Genomic DNA, 12,938 nt, shown 5'->3' on the forward strand with positions numbered 1-12,938 from the left:
GGGTTATTTCTTTGAAGTATAGTTACCAATGTGAAAAAAGTTGCAATAGTTTATAGCTCTTGCAACACACTTCTTTCTAGACCGTGGGACAGAAAGACCAAAGCAATCTATTGTGCAGATGTTGAATATGAGGACCACTTACCTACTGAAGTGAAAACAGAAAATCACTGTCAGGACACTCATGCAGAATGAAGTGTCCACTCCATCAATTACAACCTCAGTGAATGATGTTGGATCAGCAACCTCTGGTCTCACCCCTTCTGTCCTTTGGCCAATAGTTACAGTAACTTATTGACTTTCTTATGTGCCAAGTACTCTACTAAACACTTGATTTACCTTATAGTATTTAATTCTTACAACATCCTAAGAGAGGTACAATGATTATATCTATTCTACAAGTGAAGAAACTGAGGTCAGAGATACAACTTGCCCAAGTTCATGGAGCTAGGAAACATTAGATCTGGGATGTCTACAGAGCCTGTGGTCTTATCCCTGAGCTCTGCCTCCTTGAAATCCCAGAAGATGCTGCAGCCAAGAGGGAGAGCCAGGAAGACTGCTGGGTACCTCCCTTCCCCACTGAGTATGAGCATTTCAGCAGGGCACCCAACTCCCCTAGGGAGGGGAGGGGAAAAAAATACCTAATTTGCCAGCTTTTTGGTACCAATCAGCAGCCAGCCTGAGATCTCAACTCCAAAAAGTTGGGGACCCCAGGACCAGAGAAATGAAAAGCCAAATCCTTTTACTGTTTTGCATTTCCCCCACAGGAAGCCCAGAGCACGGCCTCAGCCGCTGGCTGTTCTAAGACCACCTGCTCCACCACATACACCCTAACCACCCCTGCGTGACTCCAGGGCACAGTCCCGGAGAGCAGCTGAGCAGGGGGCTGGCAGATGCTGTGGGGGGAGCCCTGGTGTCTCCACAATTCTCTCTCCTTGTTCTCCACCAGGAAAACTCCACCAGGTTTTCAGGCAATTCCATTTCAGGAAAAATTCGGAACCCTCCCCTCCCCCCACGCTTGTTCACTGAGATATTTTTAAACTCACAGCACCAATGTCCTGCATTTAAAACCTCAGCACAGATGCCTCATGAATGGCTGAGACGGCTGCCAACACCCAATGTGGTTCCCTGTACCAGTTTTAGAAAGAACTTGTTGGGAATTTTCCAATATGGTGTTTAAGGGACCAATCTCCACCCCAATAGAGTACGTGCACCTCAGTCACTCTCAGCCTGCCACGCTTGTGTAAGCTCACTTGGGGTGAAGCCAGCTCCTGATTTGCTCATTCGACAGTGCTGAGTCTCTTTCGGCCCCCAGCTCGGAAAGCAGGTGCTTGGCAAATCATTAGCCGGGCTCTATTTTATCAATGGATTCTATCTGCTTTAGTAGCTGCGGTCAGGATGCTTTCCATAAAGGACAACCCTGAACTCCAAGGGACCTTCCAAAAGTAACCTGGAGCCAGACGGCGATGGGCAGAGCACAGACCTCAGCTGGGGGAGCCATGCAGGAACCATGCCAGCTGTACCTTGCGACCACTTGCTGAGGAAATGAGGCCGGTATTCTCCCAGTTTACAGCTGTGGAAACTGAGGCCCGCTGCATTTGGAAAACCTGTCCCAAGTCTAGTAAGGCTAGAAAGCGGAGAGCAGGGGCTGGCTCCTGAGCTCGTGGTCTCATTTGCTGCAATTGTAGCAGGGCACTAAACATAGTGCCACGGTGGTTAGAGGTGGGATACTAAATCAGCCTTCCTCAGCAGGGGAGGAAATGAAGACACAGGAAAGTCAAGTGACTAAGGCAGGCAGAGCCGTGCCCAGCAGCTCCTGTGCCAGGAGTGCTTGTGAGCTGCTCAGAAGCCCGCTCCCTCCTCGGGCTGGAGTGACTCTTTGAAAGCTGTCCAGTCCTGAGTGGCTGGGGAGGTGTGTCTTCAAGCATGGGTGCCTGTCGCCACTTAGCTGGTGCTAGGTCTTCTTTACTCCTCTTCACCTCCCACCCAGCCGGGCAATGCACTGTCTGGAGCATGTGACAAATGCCAGCGTGGGCCAGTGCCCACCCTGCTCGTGCCAGCTCAGTTCTCAAACTCCCCCTAGGCTCTGGGTTGGTTTCTCGGCCATCTGGTCACTCTGTGCCCATTCATTCATTCAGTCAGTCAGGAAGAGAAGCAGCGTCTCCTGGGTGACTACTATGTGTTAGGCACCGAGCAAGCTACTTTTACATGCACCAGCTCAGGCCATCAGCCCAACACCCCCCAAAGTGGGTACTGTCAGGCTCCTCGTTATAGACGGGGAAATGAAAGCTTAGCAAGATTTTGAAATAAGGCCAAGGTCACGTCGACCTTGGCCGTTGGGAGGAGAGCCCAGACCTGCCTGTCCCCAGAGCCAATGGCCTTTCCATTATGCCTCCCTCTGCGAGGGTCCCTTCCCTCTACACTTCAGCGACACAACTTCTCCGAAGGTTCTTGACAAAGCGTTGCCCATTTTCAGAGCTGATGCAGGACACAACTCTGAGGTTAGATAACTTGGGATGCTTTTGACCTCTCCCTGTCAGTAGCATCCCCCGTCCCAGACCTGCTCTTTGGTTGGTAATTTATACTAAGGTATATATTTCTGGCATCAACCACCGCTGGGTAGGATTTGGGGAGTCCCAGGGACTTTCCAGGGCCCTGAAATATTTCCATCAGCCCCAAGGATGTGTGCACTAGACACAACCTTGCCGAAACAGAAAAAAAACACAGCACTATAGACTACCGGGGAAACAAACACATGTACACACTGCTGGGGTACTTTCAAGGGATGACATTTCTCTGGAGAGCAACCTCGTGAAGAAAAAAGGCATTCACAGACTTTGATCTGGTAATCTGGTAATTTTAGTCTGGAAAATAGACCTCCAGGAAATATCCTCACCACCCCCCCCTCCACAAAAAGTTTAAAGATAATATTCTTAGCAGCACTGTTTACAATAGTAAAAACGACCGCAATCAACCTGATCTATAATAAAATAACCGAAACTGACAGGTACGAGGGTTATCTCAGTCTCAGGAAATGTGTGTGTGAGACAGGACTGCTCAGATCTACAAGAAAATTAAAAATATCAGCCATAATAGGTAAACACTAACCAATACTTTATAAAAACAGAAAATATGTAACATATTCATATATACATGAATATATAATATAGACAGACGAGGAAAAAAGGAAAGGATATAAGATGGCTCTGTTTTTGTTAAAGATGTTTTTTAAGTCCATACAAAAAAAAAAGGAAGATTAACAAACAAACAACAACAAACACACTAACACATCCTTAGCCAGAGAGGGTGAAGGGGAGAAAACAGGTGTAAATACAAAGGGAGGAAGGAGAGAAAAGCATGTGTTCAAGTCACACCTCATTCATTCATTCACTCATTTGTTAAAGCATTTCCTTGGCATGGAAATATAATGGTGGTGATAAGACAGACTCTGCCATTGCCCAAGGGTTCCCTGAGGGAGCTGATACACCCTCCAGACCCCGCTGGCCATCACCTGGTCAACCTGAGAGTAGAGAACAGGGTCCTCTCAGGAGGTGGGCTGCCGCCTGGAGGACCTGACACCAGCCCAGCCCACCTGCCCCTTGGGACAGAGCTGCCAGCCTCGCCTTTGATTGCCCCAGCTGTTCCCATGTGTCCGGAGCCAGTATGGTAGTGGAGGAGTTGACAAGGAATTCCATCTTCATGGTACTAACTTCTCCACCTGGGTGACCTCCACCCCAACCACCAACATACGCACTTTGTTAAGTCACACGAGCGCAAACATAGTTCTACCACAGCTTAGGTGAAAACTGGTGGCTTCCAGCTTATGACAAACTGTTGAATTTACCTTAAGATGGCACAGGTGACATTACCCCCGCCCCAGGGGCCCCGAAGGGACAGGGGTGGCAGGCTGCCAGACACTGGACAGAGCTGGGGTGTCTTTGGTGGAAAGATACAAGAACCAGGATTCCCAGTGACTAAAATACCTGACTAAAATACCTGAACAGCTGGGCCAACTCTTCCTGGGACTGTCCTGAGGCAACGTCAGTGGCCTTCACCCAGGTACCTTGGGCTAAGCACAGAAAGAACCCCGGTCCCTGTCACAGGCATGCGCAGTCCATGCCTCAGGGAAGGGTGGGAGGACCCGGATGTGTGAGGTGGGGAAAGGGCTCAGGCCATTATACACCTCAGAGATGGCCCGGCACTGCAGAGCAGAGCTAGGGCCCCCAAATCTGCATTTTAAAAAAAGGTTTTGAGGCGATTCTCTTGCTCTGCACCGGCCTTGGGAGTCACTGGAAATGGGGACCAAACACTGCTGTTTTCAGAATCAGAAAGATCTGGGCTCAAATCCCAGCTCTGTCGCTCATTAGCTCTGTGACTTGGGCAGATGACTTAACCCTCTGAGCCCCAGCCTCCTTACTATACAACGGGAGCAATGATACCCACATCACAGGATGTCAAGTGGGCAGGGGCCCCTACTGCACGTGGAGGCACCCACCCTCCCCCCCAGCACACGTCCCGTGTTGTCATCGCTGGTTTACTGGTCTAAGCATCTTGTCACTGGACGCACCGAGGGCAGCTGTTTTGTGCCCTCTCTCGTCCCTGGCATTCAGCCCAGGGTCTGGCCCTGATAGGCACACGCTACGTTCACTGTGGGAGAAATGAGCATTGTGAGGACTGGTAAGACTCACAGTCGGCACTTCATACGAGTTCCCCTAAAACGTGAAAATGTAGATGGAAAAAGATACAAGTAGTAGCCTTCCTAAGCGGGCAGTTCTCTGCCTTCTTCCTGTCCCCGAATTAACACTATCCCATTTACAAGAGTCCTATGGGAGCACATTGTTTAAAGGAACACAGGCTGAGGGAGGAGAAGCCACGGCTGCTTGATTTCTATCTGTACCAACCTCGAATTTCAAGGAGCGCAGGCCACAGTCTCCTACAAGAGAAGATGCAAAGTCTCAACTCAATGCTAAGCTCGCAGCGTCACTCAGAACCGCTCACCCACCGGCTGTCGTGGTCCCACAGCAGCTACTAATAACGGAACCATTTCTGTTCTCTTTGGAGTGGCAGTTGGCAGTGGCAAACAGGAAGTTGTCTTGAAGTAGGGTGTGGTTGTGCCCTGCCAGTGTTCACGCACAGAGACACCGCTTGTTCTGGCCCCCTCCGGGTTCCCTTTGCTCAACTTCTTTCAAGAGCAAGAGGTCTGAATTATTTCAGTGAAAACACAACTTTTTTTCTTACATGATTTAACCATCACGATCATACAAACAAAAACCAAAGGCAGAAAGGAGTCTAAAATATAGCAAGGGTCTGTGTGGCCCCCATCAGCCACTCACTTGTGGCACTGAGTTAGGAAGTGGCTGTGTGTGTGAGCGTGCGTGAGCGTGTCCCCTGCATTTCTCTGCAGACACACAGGAAATAAGACCTTATCTAGAAGACAGGCCAGGTGTACCCTGAATCGTGCCCGGAGGCTGGCCACCAACGTGGACTCAGCGCCCACCGTGTGCACACACTGGACAGAGGACCGTCCATGAAAAGGAAAGAAGGAAAAGCCCAGGTCACCAGTTTCCAGCAATTTTTCAAGTTTGAGTGAAAAGAGACCTGAAACATTTCTTAACACCACTTGCACATAAAAATGGCCATGAAAAATCACTGGTGAGCAGACAGATGCCTCAAGTGGGGTTGGGGCTGCACGTAACTGCAGAGAAGTGGGGGTGACTAGCTGGTAATGTTCAGGGGAGCTGCTTCCTGGAGCCAGGAGAGGTGTGCTCTGAAATTTTCCACTCCACTCCTACCCAGCCCTGAAGCTTGCGCCTCCAGTAGGGCTGTCCAAAATGGACTGGTCCCCAATCCAGCCTCCTACTCCTGACCTCTTTCTCAGGCAGCTACTCTCCCCACTCCACGCCTCAGCCTTGTCTCAGAGCCGGCGCTAACCCACAGCCCACAGAGCACCGTCTGTGCTAAACCTCGGACTTGCTAAATGGATCGTGGGCTGACAGCACGCTCTGCCTGCCGGGCTCTCTCTTCCGTGACCCGGGCCCGGCCCCACGCCATCCTGTGTGGCAAGCATGCCCTGCGCTCACACTTACACATCCCGGGAGACAGCCTGGCCGTTTGGATAAGGAGGCTGAGCCAGTGACACGCTAGGCAGTGCGACTCCTGGAAGACGTTTCCTGGCTCCTGGCTGAGGGCCCTGGCCAGTCAGAACGCACCACTTCCCCTTTAAGAGAGCACGCCCAGATGCGATTAGGGAAAGGCAGAAAGAAAAGCCCGGAACAGCCAGGGTTGTATCCTGAAGTTGGCAGATGAACTTGGGTTTTCCTGAACGGCACACACAAGGTGTGGTCACAGGCAGTGGGCTCCTCAGAGGAGGATCTGAGCAGCCACTGTGTTCGAAGGGCGGGGGCCTTCCCACAGCCATACTCGGCCTGGTCCCCAGGCAGCCTGCAGGGGCCTCTGGCCTTTCTGCACCCTCTTCACTTAGGGCCTATCGGTCCTGATGGGCAGAGTCCACTGAGATCCCACCAGTATGCTATGGAGAGAGTAGAGACGTCATAATAAAGATTGAAAAATACTTTTGTGGGACATTTTAACTACTAATTCTAATGGAGAGTTTTCACTCATTCTTAATATTCAGACAATTCCCTGATCTTGGCAAGAGACAGTAGATTTGGCTGAGGGGTAGGGGGATATCTAAAAAGACAATGGGTCCCCAAAAGTCACATGTTGTATTTTCCCACTGATACAAAATATCCATAATAGGTAAATCCATACAGAGAAAGCAGATCAGTGGTTATCAGGGGAAGAAGAGAATGAGGAGGGACTCCTTTAGGGGTACAGGGTCTCCTTTGGGGGTGATGAAAGTGTTCTAGAACTAGGTAGAGGCGACGCTTACACAACATTGTGAATCAACTCAGTGCCACTAAATTACAGTTCATTTGCTTTAAAATGATTAATTTGTTATCTGAATTTCACCTCCATCTCAAAAAAAAAAACCCAAAACAAAAAAACAAAACAGCGGTAAAGTGTGTTTCAGGTATTTTTATCATCTACTAGGATCTTTCCTGTGTTTCATGCAACATTTCTTTGTTTTTAAAGGCCAATAGACACATGAAAAAGTGTTCAATATTGCTAATTATCAGAGAAATGCAAATTAAAACTACAATGAGGTATCATTTCACACCAGTCAGAATGGCCACCATTCAAAAGTCCACAAATGATAAATGCTGGAGAGGCTGTGGAGAAAAGAGGACCCTCCTACACTGCTGGTGGGAATGCAGTTTGGTGCAGCCACTATGGAAACAGTTTGGAGATTCCTCAAAAAACTAAAAATAGACTTACCATATGATCCAGCAATCCTACTCCTGGGCATATATCCAGAGGGAATTCTAATTTGAAAAGATACATGCACCCCAATGTTCACAGCAGCACTCTATACAATAGCCAAGACATGGAAACAAACTAAATGTCCATCGACAGAGGACTGGATAAAGAAGCTGTGATATATTTATACAATGAAATACTACTTAGCCATAAAAAAAATGCCATTTGCACCATGGATGGACCTGGAGATCATCATTCTAAGTGAAATAAGCCAGAAAGAGAAAGAAAAATACCATATGATATCACTCATATGTGGAATCTAAAAAAAGAAAAAAGAAGACACTAATGAACTTATCTACAAAACTCAAACAAACTCACAGACCTAGTAAACAAATTTATCGTTACCAATTGGGGGAAGGGGGTGGGAAGGGATAAACTGGGACTTTGAGATTTGCAAATATTAACTACTATATATAAAATAGATTAAAAACAATTTTTTTCTGTATAGCACAGGGGATTATATTCAATTATCTTGTAGTAATCCATAATGAAAAAGAATATGAAAACAAATATATAAATATACGTATGTATATGTATGACTGAAACATTGTGTTGTACACCAGAAATTGACACATTGTACTTCAATTTTTAAAATTTTCTGTGTTTGTTTTTTTTTTTTTTTGGTGTGTGACATTACTGGGGATAGAACCCAGCAGCTTGTGCATGCTAAGCATGTGCACTGCCATTGAGCTTTTACATCCCCTCCACCTCCCCCACCACAAGCAATGTTTCTTTGTAAAACTGCTTATTACCTGATAAATCTTAAGGTAACCCTGGTAGAAGAGTATACACCTTTTAATAAGGAAAAATAAAAAGAAACCTCTAAGAGACAAAAGCTTTCCCAGACTCAGAAGTATGCCCCTACCAGAGAATGTGAGACTGTGGGAAGATGGCAGCATCCCAGACCGTGCCACGTACGCTAGGCAGTGCTTATTGGCCTTTATAAGGCCGTCTCAAGTTGGGACCATCCCTTCTGCTTGACCATGTAACCAAAGCCAGAGAGAGGGAGTCTCCCATGGGAGAATTATTCAGGAGAACACGATTTGGGGTCTCTGACTTTGGGCTTCCTTTCCCCCTCTTATACAGAGTTTCTTCTCTGAATACTGGAGAGTCAGTTTCTAGCTGGGAGGGGGCCGTGCTGCTTGCCAAAGCAGAACTGGTTTCTCCAATTCCATGTCTTTGGAATGGAGCCAGTAGGAATGAGGGGCTGTGAGCCGACCACCCACCTATTCCAGCTCCACTTTCGGGGGCTAGAGACAGTCTGCTCCCAAAGGTAAGGCTGTGAGCCACGTCCTCCAGACTTCAGGCTAGCAGGTCAAGGGCTCATGGGCACACTTCCCCGACTCAGGGGACCGTCAAGAGGAGGCCTGTTGGATGTTGCAATACTCAGAAGAAACACAGATGAAAGGGCAGGCTCCGTGGCCTGGGAGCCTGAGTCTTTCCAGAGATATCTGTGAGTAACTTTCCCAGTAACTGTTTGCTGAGAGTTCTAGGATGACCCGGAGAACAGAGATGTTAACAACTTTTGTGGACCAGCTCTCCCGGAGCCCTCTGGTCTTTCTGGAGTACTGTCCCTGCCTTTTTCACCCTGTTCTTGCTCCCACCTCAGGTGCCAGGGAATACGTAGGTGGCCTAGATTCTCAGCAAACATATGACTTAAGAAAGTAAGATGCAATATTTATACTGCTCAGGCATCTGAGGAACAGCAAATTGAGAACCTTAATTCTGTTTAGTTTATTTTTGGGGAGGGGTAATTAGGTTTATTTATTTATTATTATTTTTTTAATGGAGGTACTGAGGATTGAACCCAGGACCTTGTGCTTGCTAAGCACTCACTCTACCATTGAGCTGTACCTTCTCCTCAAGAATATTAATTCTGAACACAAAAACAGGCAGGCGCAATCCAATTAAAAAATGGGCGAAGGACCTGAATAGACATTTTCCAGAGAAGATATACATATGGCCAATAATCACATGAAAAAATGATCAACATCATTAGTCATCAGGGAAATGCAAATCAAAACCACAATGAGATACCACTTCACACGTACTAGAGTGGCTATATATATAAAAAAACAACAACCAAAAAAACCCCAAAACGGAAAATAACAAGGTTGGTGAGGATGTGGAGAAACTGGAACCTGTGGGCACAGTCTGTGGGAACCTCAAATGGTGCAGCCTCTATGGAAAACAGTATGGTGGTTCCTCCAAAAATTAAACATGGAATCACTATAAGATCCAGTAATTCTACTCCTAGACTATACACCCAGAAGAACTGAAAACTGGTACCCAAACAAATCCCTGTAAAGGCATATTCAAAACAGCACTATTAGCAATAGCCAAAAGGCGGAAACAACCCAAATGTCTATCAATGGATGAATGGACAAATCATGGTATATACATAACCACAGAGTATTATTCAGTCATAAAAAGGAATGAGGTACTGATACACACTACAACATGGATGAATCAGAAGACACCATGCAAATGAAAGAAGCCAGACACAAAGGGTCACATACTGCATGCTTCTATTTATATGAAATGTCCAGAATAGGCAAATCCATAGAGTCAGAAAGCAGACTGGTGGTTGCCAGTGACCGAGGGGAGCGGGGAGGGGAAACAGCCTCATGGGTATGAGGTTCTATTTTGAGTGACGCAACATTTCGAACCAGATAAAGGAGGTGGTTGCACAACACTGTGAATGTACTCAATGTCACCGAATTGTTCACTTCAAAATGGTTAATTTTATGTTGTTTGAATTCTACCTCAACAACCACCCCCCCAGAAAAACTCTGCAGCAAGTTAAGGGCCAAGACAATCCACAAACAGCACGATCGGTTTCAGAATAACTGAGAGTTACCGTCAAAACCCTTCTTGGAATCCCTTAAAGAAAGTAATTTTTAAGTTGAGGTAACTAGGATGGCTAACAGGAGATAGTTCCTAAGGCAGCACTCCAAGACAGCAGTTCCTAAACATGGTTAATTCGGGTCCACAATGAAGTGGTGATTAGTCTTAAACAATATTACACCCACATCCAGGCACGTGGGCTGCACTAGCCATTTACAAATGGGACACTGAGGCACAGCACCCTCATCTCTGCCAGCCCCCTCTACCCTGATACAGCCATCATTTCCACCAAGGGGACTCAGGTCTTAAACCCTGAAGTTGGGACATAATCACAGACTCCCCAAAAGCAAGAAGAAACCCCACAGGTAACCATTCTCTGCTACCCCCTGCTGGCCCCTTCTGGGGCTGTCATCACCTCCTCAGCTCTGCAGCCAAGGGGCTGCCCAGCCAGGCTTCCCCACGGGCATGGGTGTCCTCTCCAAGTGCACACAAGGCTAGACAGCACGACCCCTGGAGAGTGAAGATGACTTGTGATGCCTGCGTGTCCATCCCATTCCTGCCCTGTGGGGGTCACCTTGAACCAGTCCAATTTCCCTTCCACGGGACACCTTGCCAAATGTTGGATCCCCGAAATCTCTTTCTCTAGGCTAAATACTCCCAGACATGTTTTAAAACCATTCCTCACGAAACGTCATTTTCACTATTTCCTCATCTCTGGGGCCCCTTTGGCACCGACTGTCCTTCCTAAACAGTGGCACTCAGCAGGAAGAACACTACAGGTGGGGTCTGAGCGGCTCCCAGCTGCGTTCTGCATATTATTCTCCTATTAATGCAGAGAGAGCCAAGCTGGAGTTTTTTTTTCTGAGAGCTGCATCACCCCTAAGTCTTATTTCACACGCTTTGCTGCCAAGCTGCTTAGCCACAGGTATCCTTTAAAAATGTCATCTTGCCGGAGTCAGTCCACTGCTCCGGCCTGTTGAGATTTTTCTGGACCCTGACTCATTAAGGTAACTATGCTCCCTTCTAAATCTACCTTGGGAAACTGGCACTAGCGCCATTCTTCTTTCAAATCCTCATTCAGAACGTGGAAGAAGACAAGGCCAAGCATGAAACTCCATACATCCCTCAGTGTGACAGGGACCTGTGAACAGCACCCTTGAGGCGCGACTCCAGTCAGGCAACTGCCACTCAGGGCGGTGTGTCACTTGGTCCACACTTCTCCATCTTCACTGGTAAGGATCCCATGCATGACTAACAACAGCCCTCCTACCAGTGGTTGAAGGACTAAGTGTACAGCTCTCAGCAGTGCCTTACACATAGTGAGCAACCAAATGTGCCTTCATAACTGACAAGAAATACAATAATAGAAAAAAACCTGGTTTTCCAATCCCCAAACTACCCTCCTTATTGGCAACCAAATACAGACGTTAAGTAGCTGAAATCACTACCAAGAGCACCAGTATCCGAGAGCTGAAGTCAGAATCCCAGCTAGTTCCTAGAATTTCTATGCTCTGAGGTTAACAGTATCTGTCCTTCCAGGGCTATAGGGAGGAGTCAATGAGATCAGGCATGTAAAAGAGGTTTAAAAGTTGAGTCAGGCTATGCAAACATAAAAGAGCAGCATTATGATTATTACTGTTATAAATCTCTCCAAGATACCATTTCCACTGGCAGAAACCTGCCTGTCAGGCCAAGGAAGAACCTACAGACGCACTAAAGCTGCCAGAAGGCAGGTCTGTCAGCTCAGCACGCTGAACTGCTGCAAAGCAACTAGGCTTTCCCAAAGATGGAAGGGTGGGAGGGTTTGGCCGATTCAAATGCAAAAGCCTAAGGGTGAGGAGGACTGGAAAACCACTCAGTATTCACCGCCGTCCCTCTACCATTCCAACACCTAGGTCTGTGGTTTCCCTTCAAGGCTCTTCATTCACTCCGGCCACGAGGTTATCTACACTGTGGGATGGGGGCCCCCATAATCACTGTAGCTGGAGGCACACAAATCAGCACACACTTTCTGCCTGAGGCCTTCAAAAGGTGAGTCTCCATCCCATCCCAGCCTAATTGCCAGGAGGACAAGGGGAGGGTAACAGGGCCCCCATTTGTGGGGGCAGATTGGAAACAAATCAGAGCAAAGACTGTCTTAACCTCTGCGCTGCAGCCAGTTCACCCAGTTTGAATGGGGCAATGAGGAGGTGGTGGTCCGATAATGTGCAGGGCGGCCCGAGTTCTAGCTCCCCAGCCCCACTGTGCAGGCCAGGCCCCTGTCCTGAATTTATGCTAGGACCAGAGGGCTCGGCTCGTCCCTCCCCAGTTCAGTGGGGCTGCCATGAAAAAGCACAGGACACGCTCTAAACCGTAAAGACCGAAAGCAAGCCTCACCATTATTCTCCGCAAGATTAGAGGGTACCAAAAAACAGAACAAAACAAAACAGCAAAAAACCTTGTTTTCATATAGATGAGAGAAACGAGAAAAAGAAATCTGCTCATGACAGCACTCCATGGTGAGAATTATGTCACCCCTTGGCCTGGGTCACACTTAACTACAGTCTTTTTTTTTTTTTTTTTTTTTTTTTTAATGGAGGTACCGGGGATTGAACCCAGGAACTCATGCATGCTAAGCAGGCGCTCTATCACTGACCTATACCCCCACTTCCCACATTTACTAGCTTGGAAATTTCCATTTCAACCGTCCATTTTCATTCGCACATGAGTGGGTG

At 47.6% G+C, this 12,938-nt stretch overlaps 1 protein-coding gene across 14 annotated transcripts in view; it reads right to left on the reverse strand.

The window, feature by feature from the left end:
- The window catches only part of ATXN7L1 (ataxin 7 like 1), a 218,317-nt gene that overhangs the window by 52,027 nt on the left and 153,352 nt on the right, over positions 1–12,938 (reverse strand). Inside the window, exon 1 of one of the 14 annotated variants that reach the window (XM_032484207.1) lies at positions 6,084–6,199. The exons of 9 other annotated variants lie outside the window; for them this stretch is intronic. The gene's annotated coding sequence lies outside the window, so the exon portion shown is untranslated. Of the gene's footprint in view, positions 1–4,898; positions 5,056–6,083; positions 6,200–12,938 lie in introns of those variants that run through there. 4 more of the 14 variants (XM_014556124.2, XM_032484197.1, XM_032484203.1 and 1 more) reach the window with 4 other exon arrangements.

The sequence above is a fragment of the Camelus ferus genome, chromosome 7 (assembly GCF_009834535.1).
Source record: "Camelus ferus isolate YT-003-E chromosome 7, BCGSAC_Cfer_1.0, whole genome shotgun sequence".
Classification (NCBI taxonomy): domain Eukaryota; kingdom Metazoa; phylum Chordata; class Mammalia; order Artiodactyla; family Camelidae; genus Camelus; species Camelus ferus.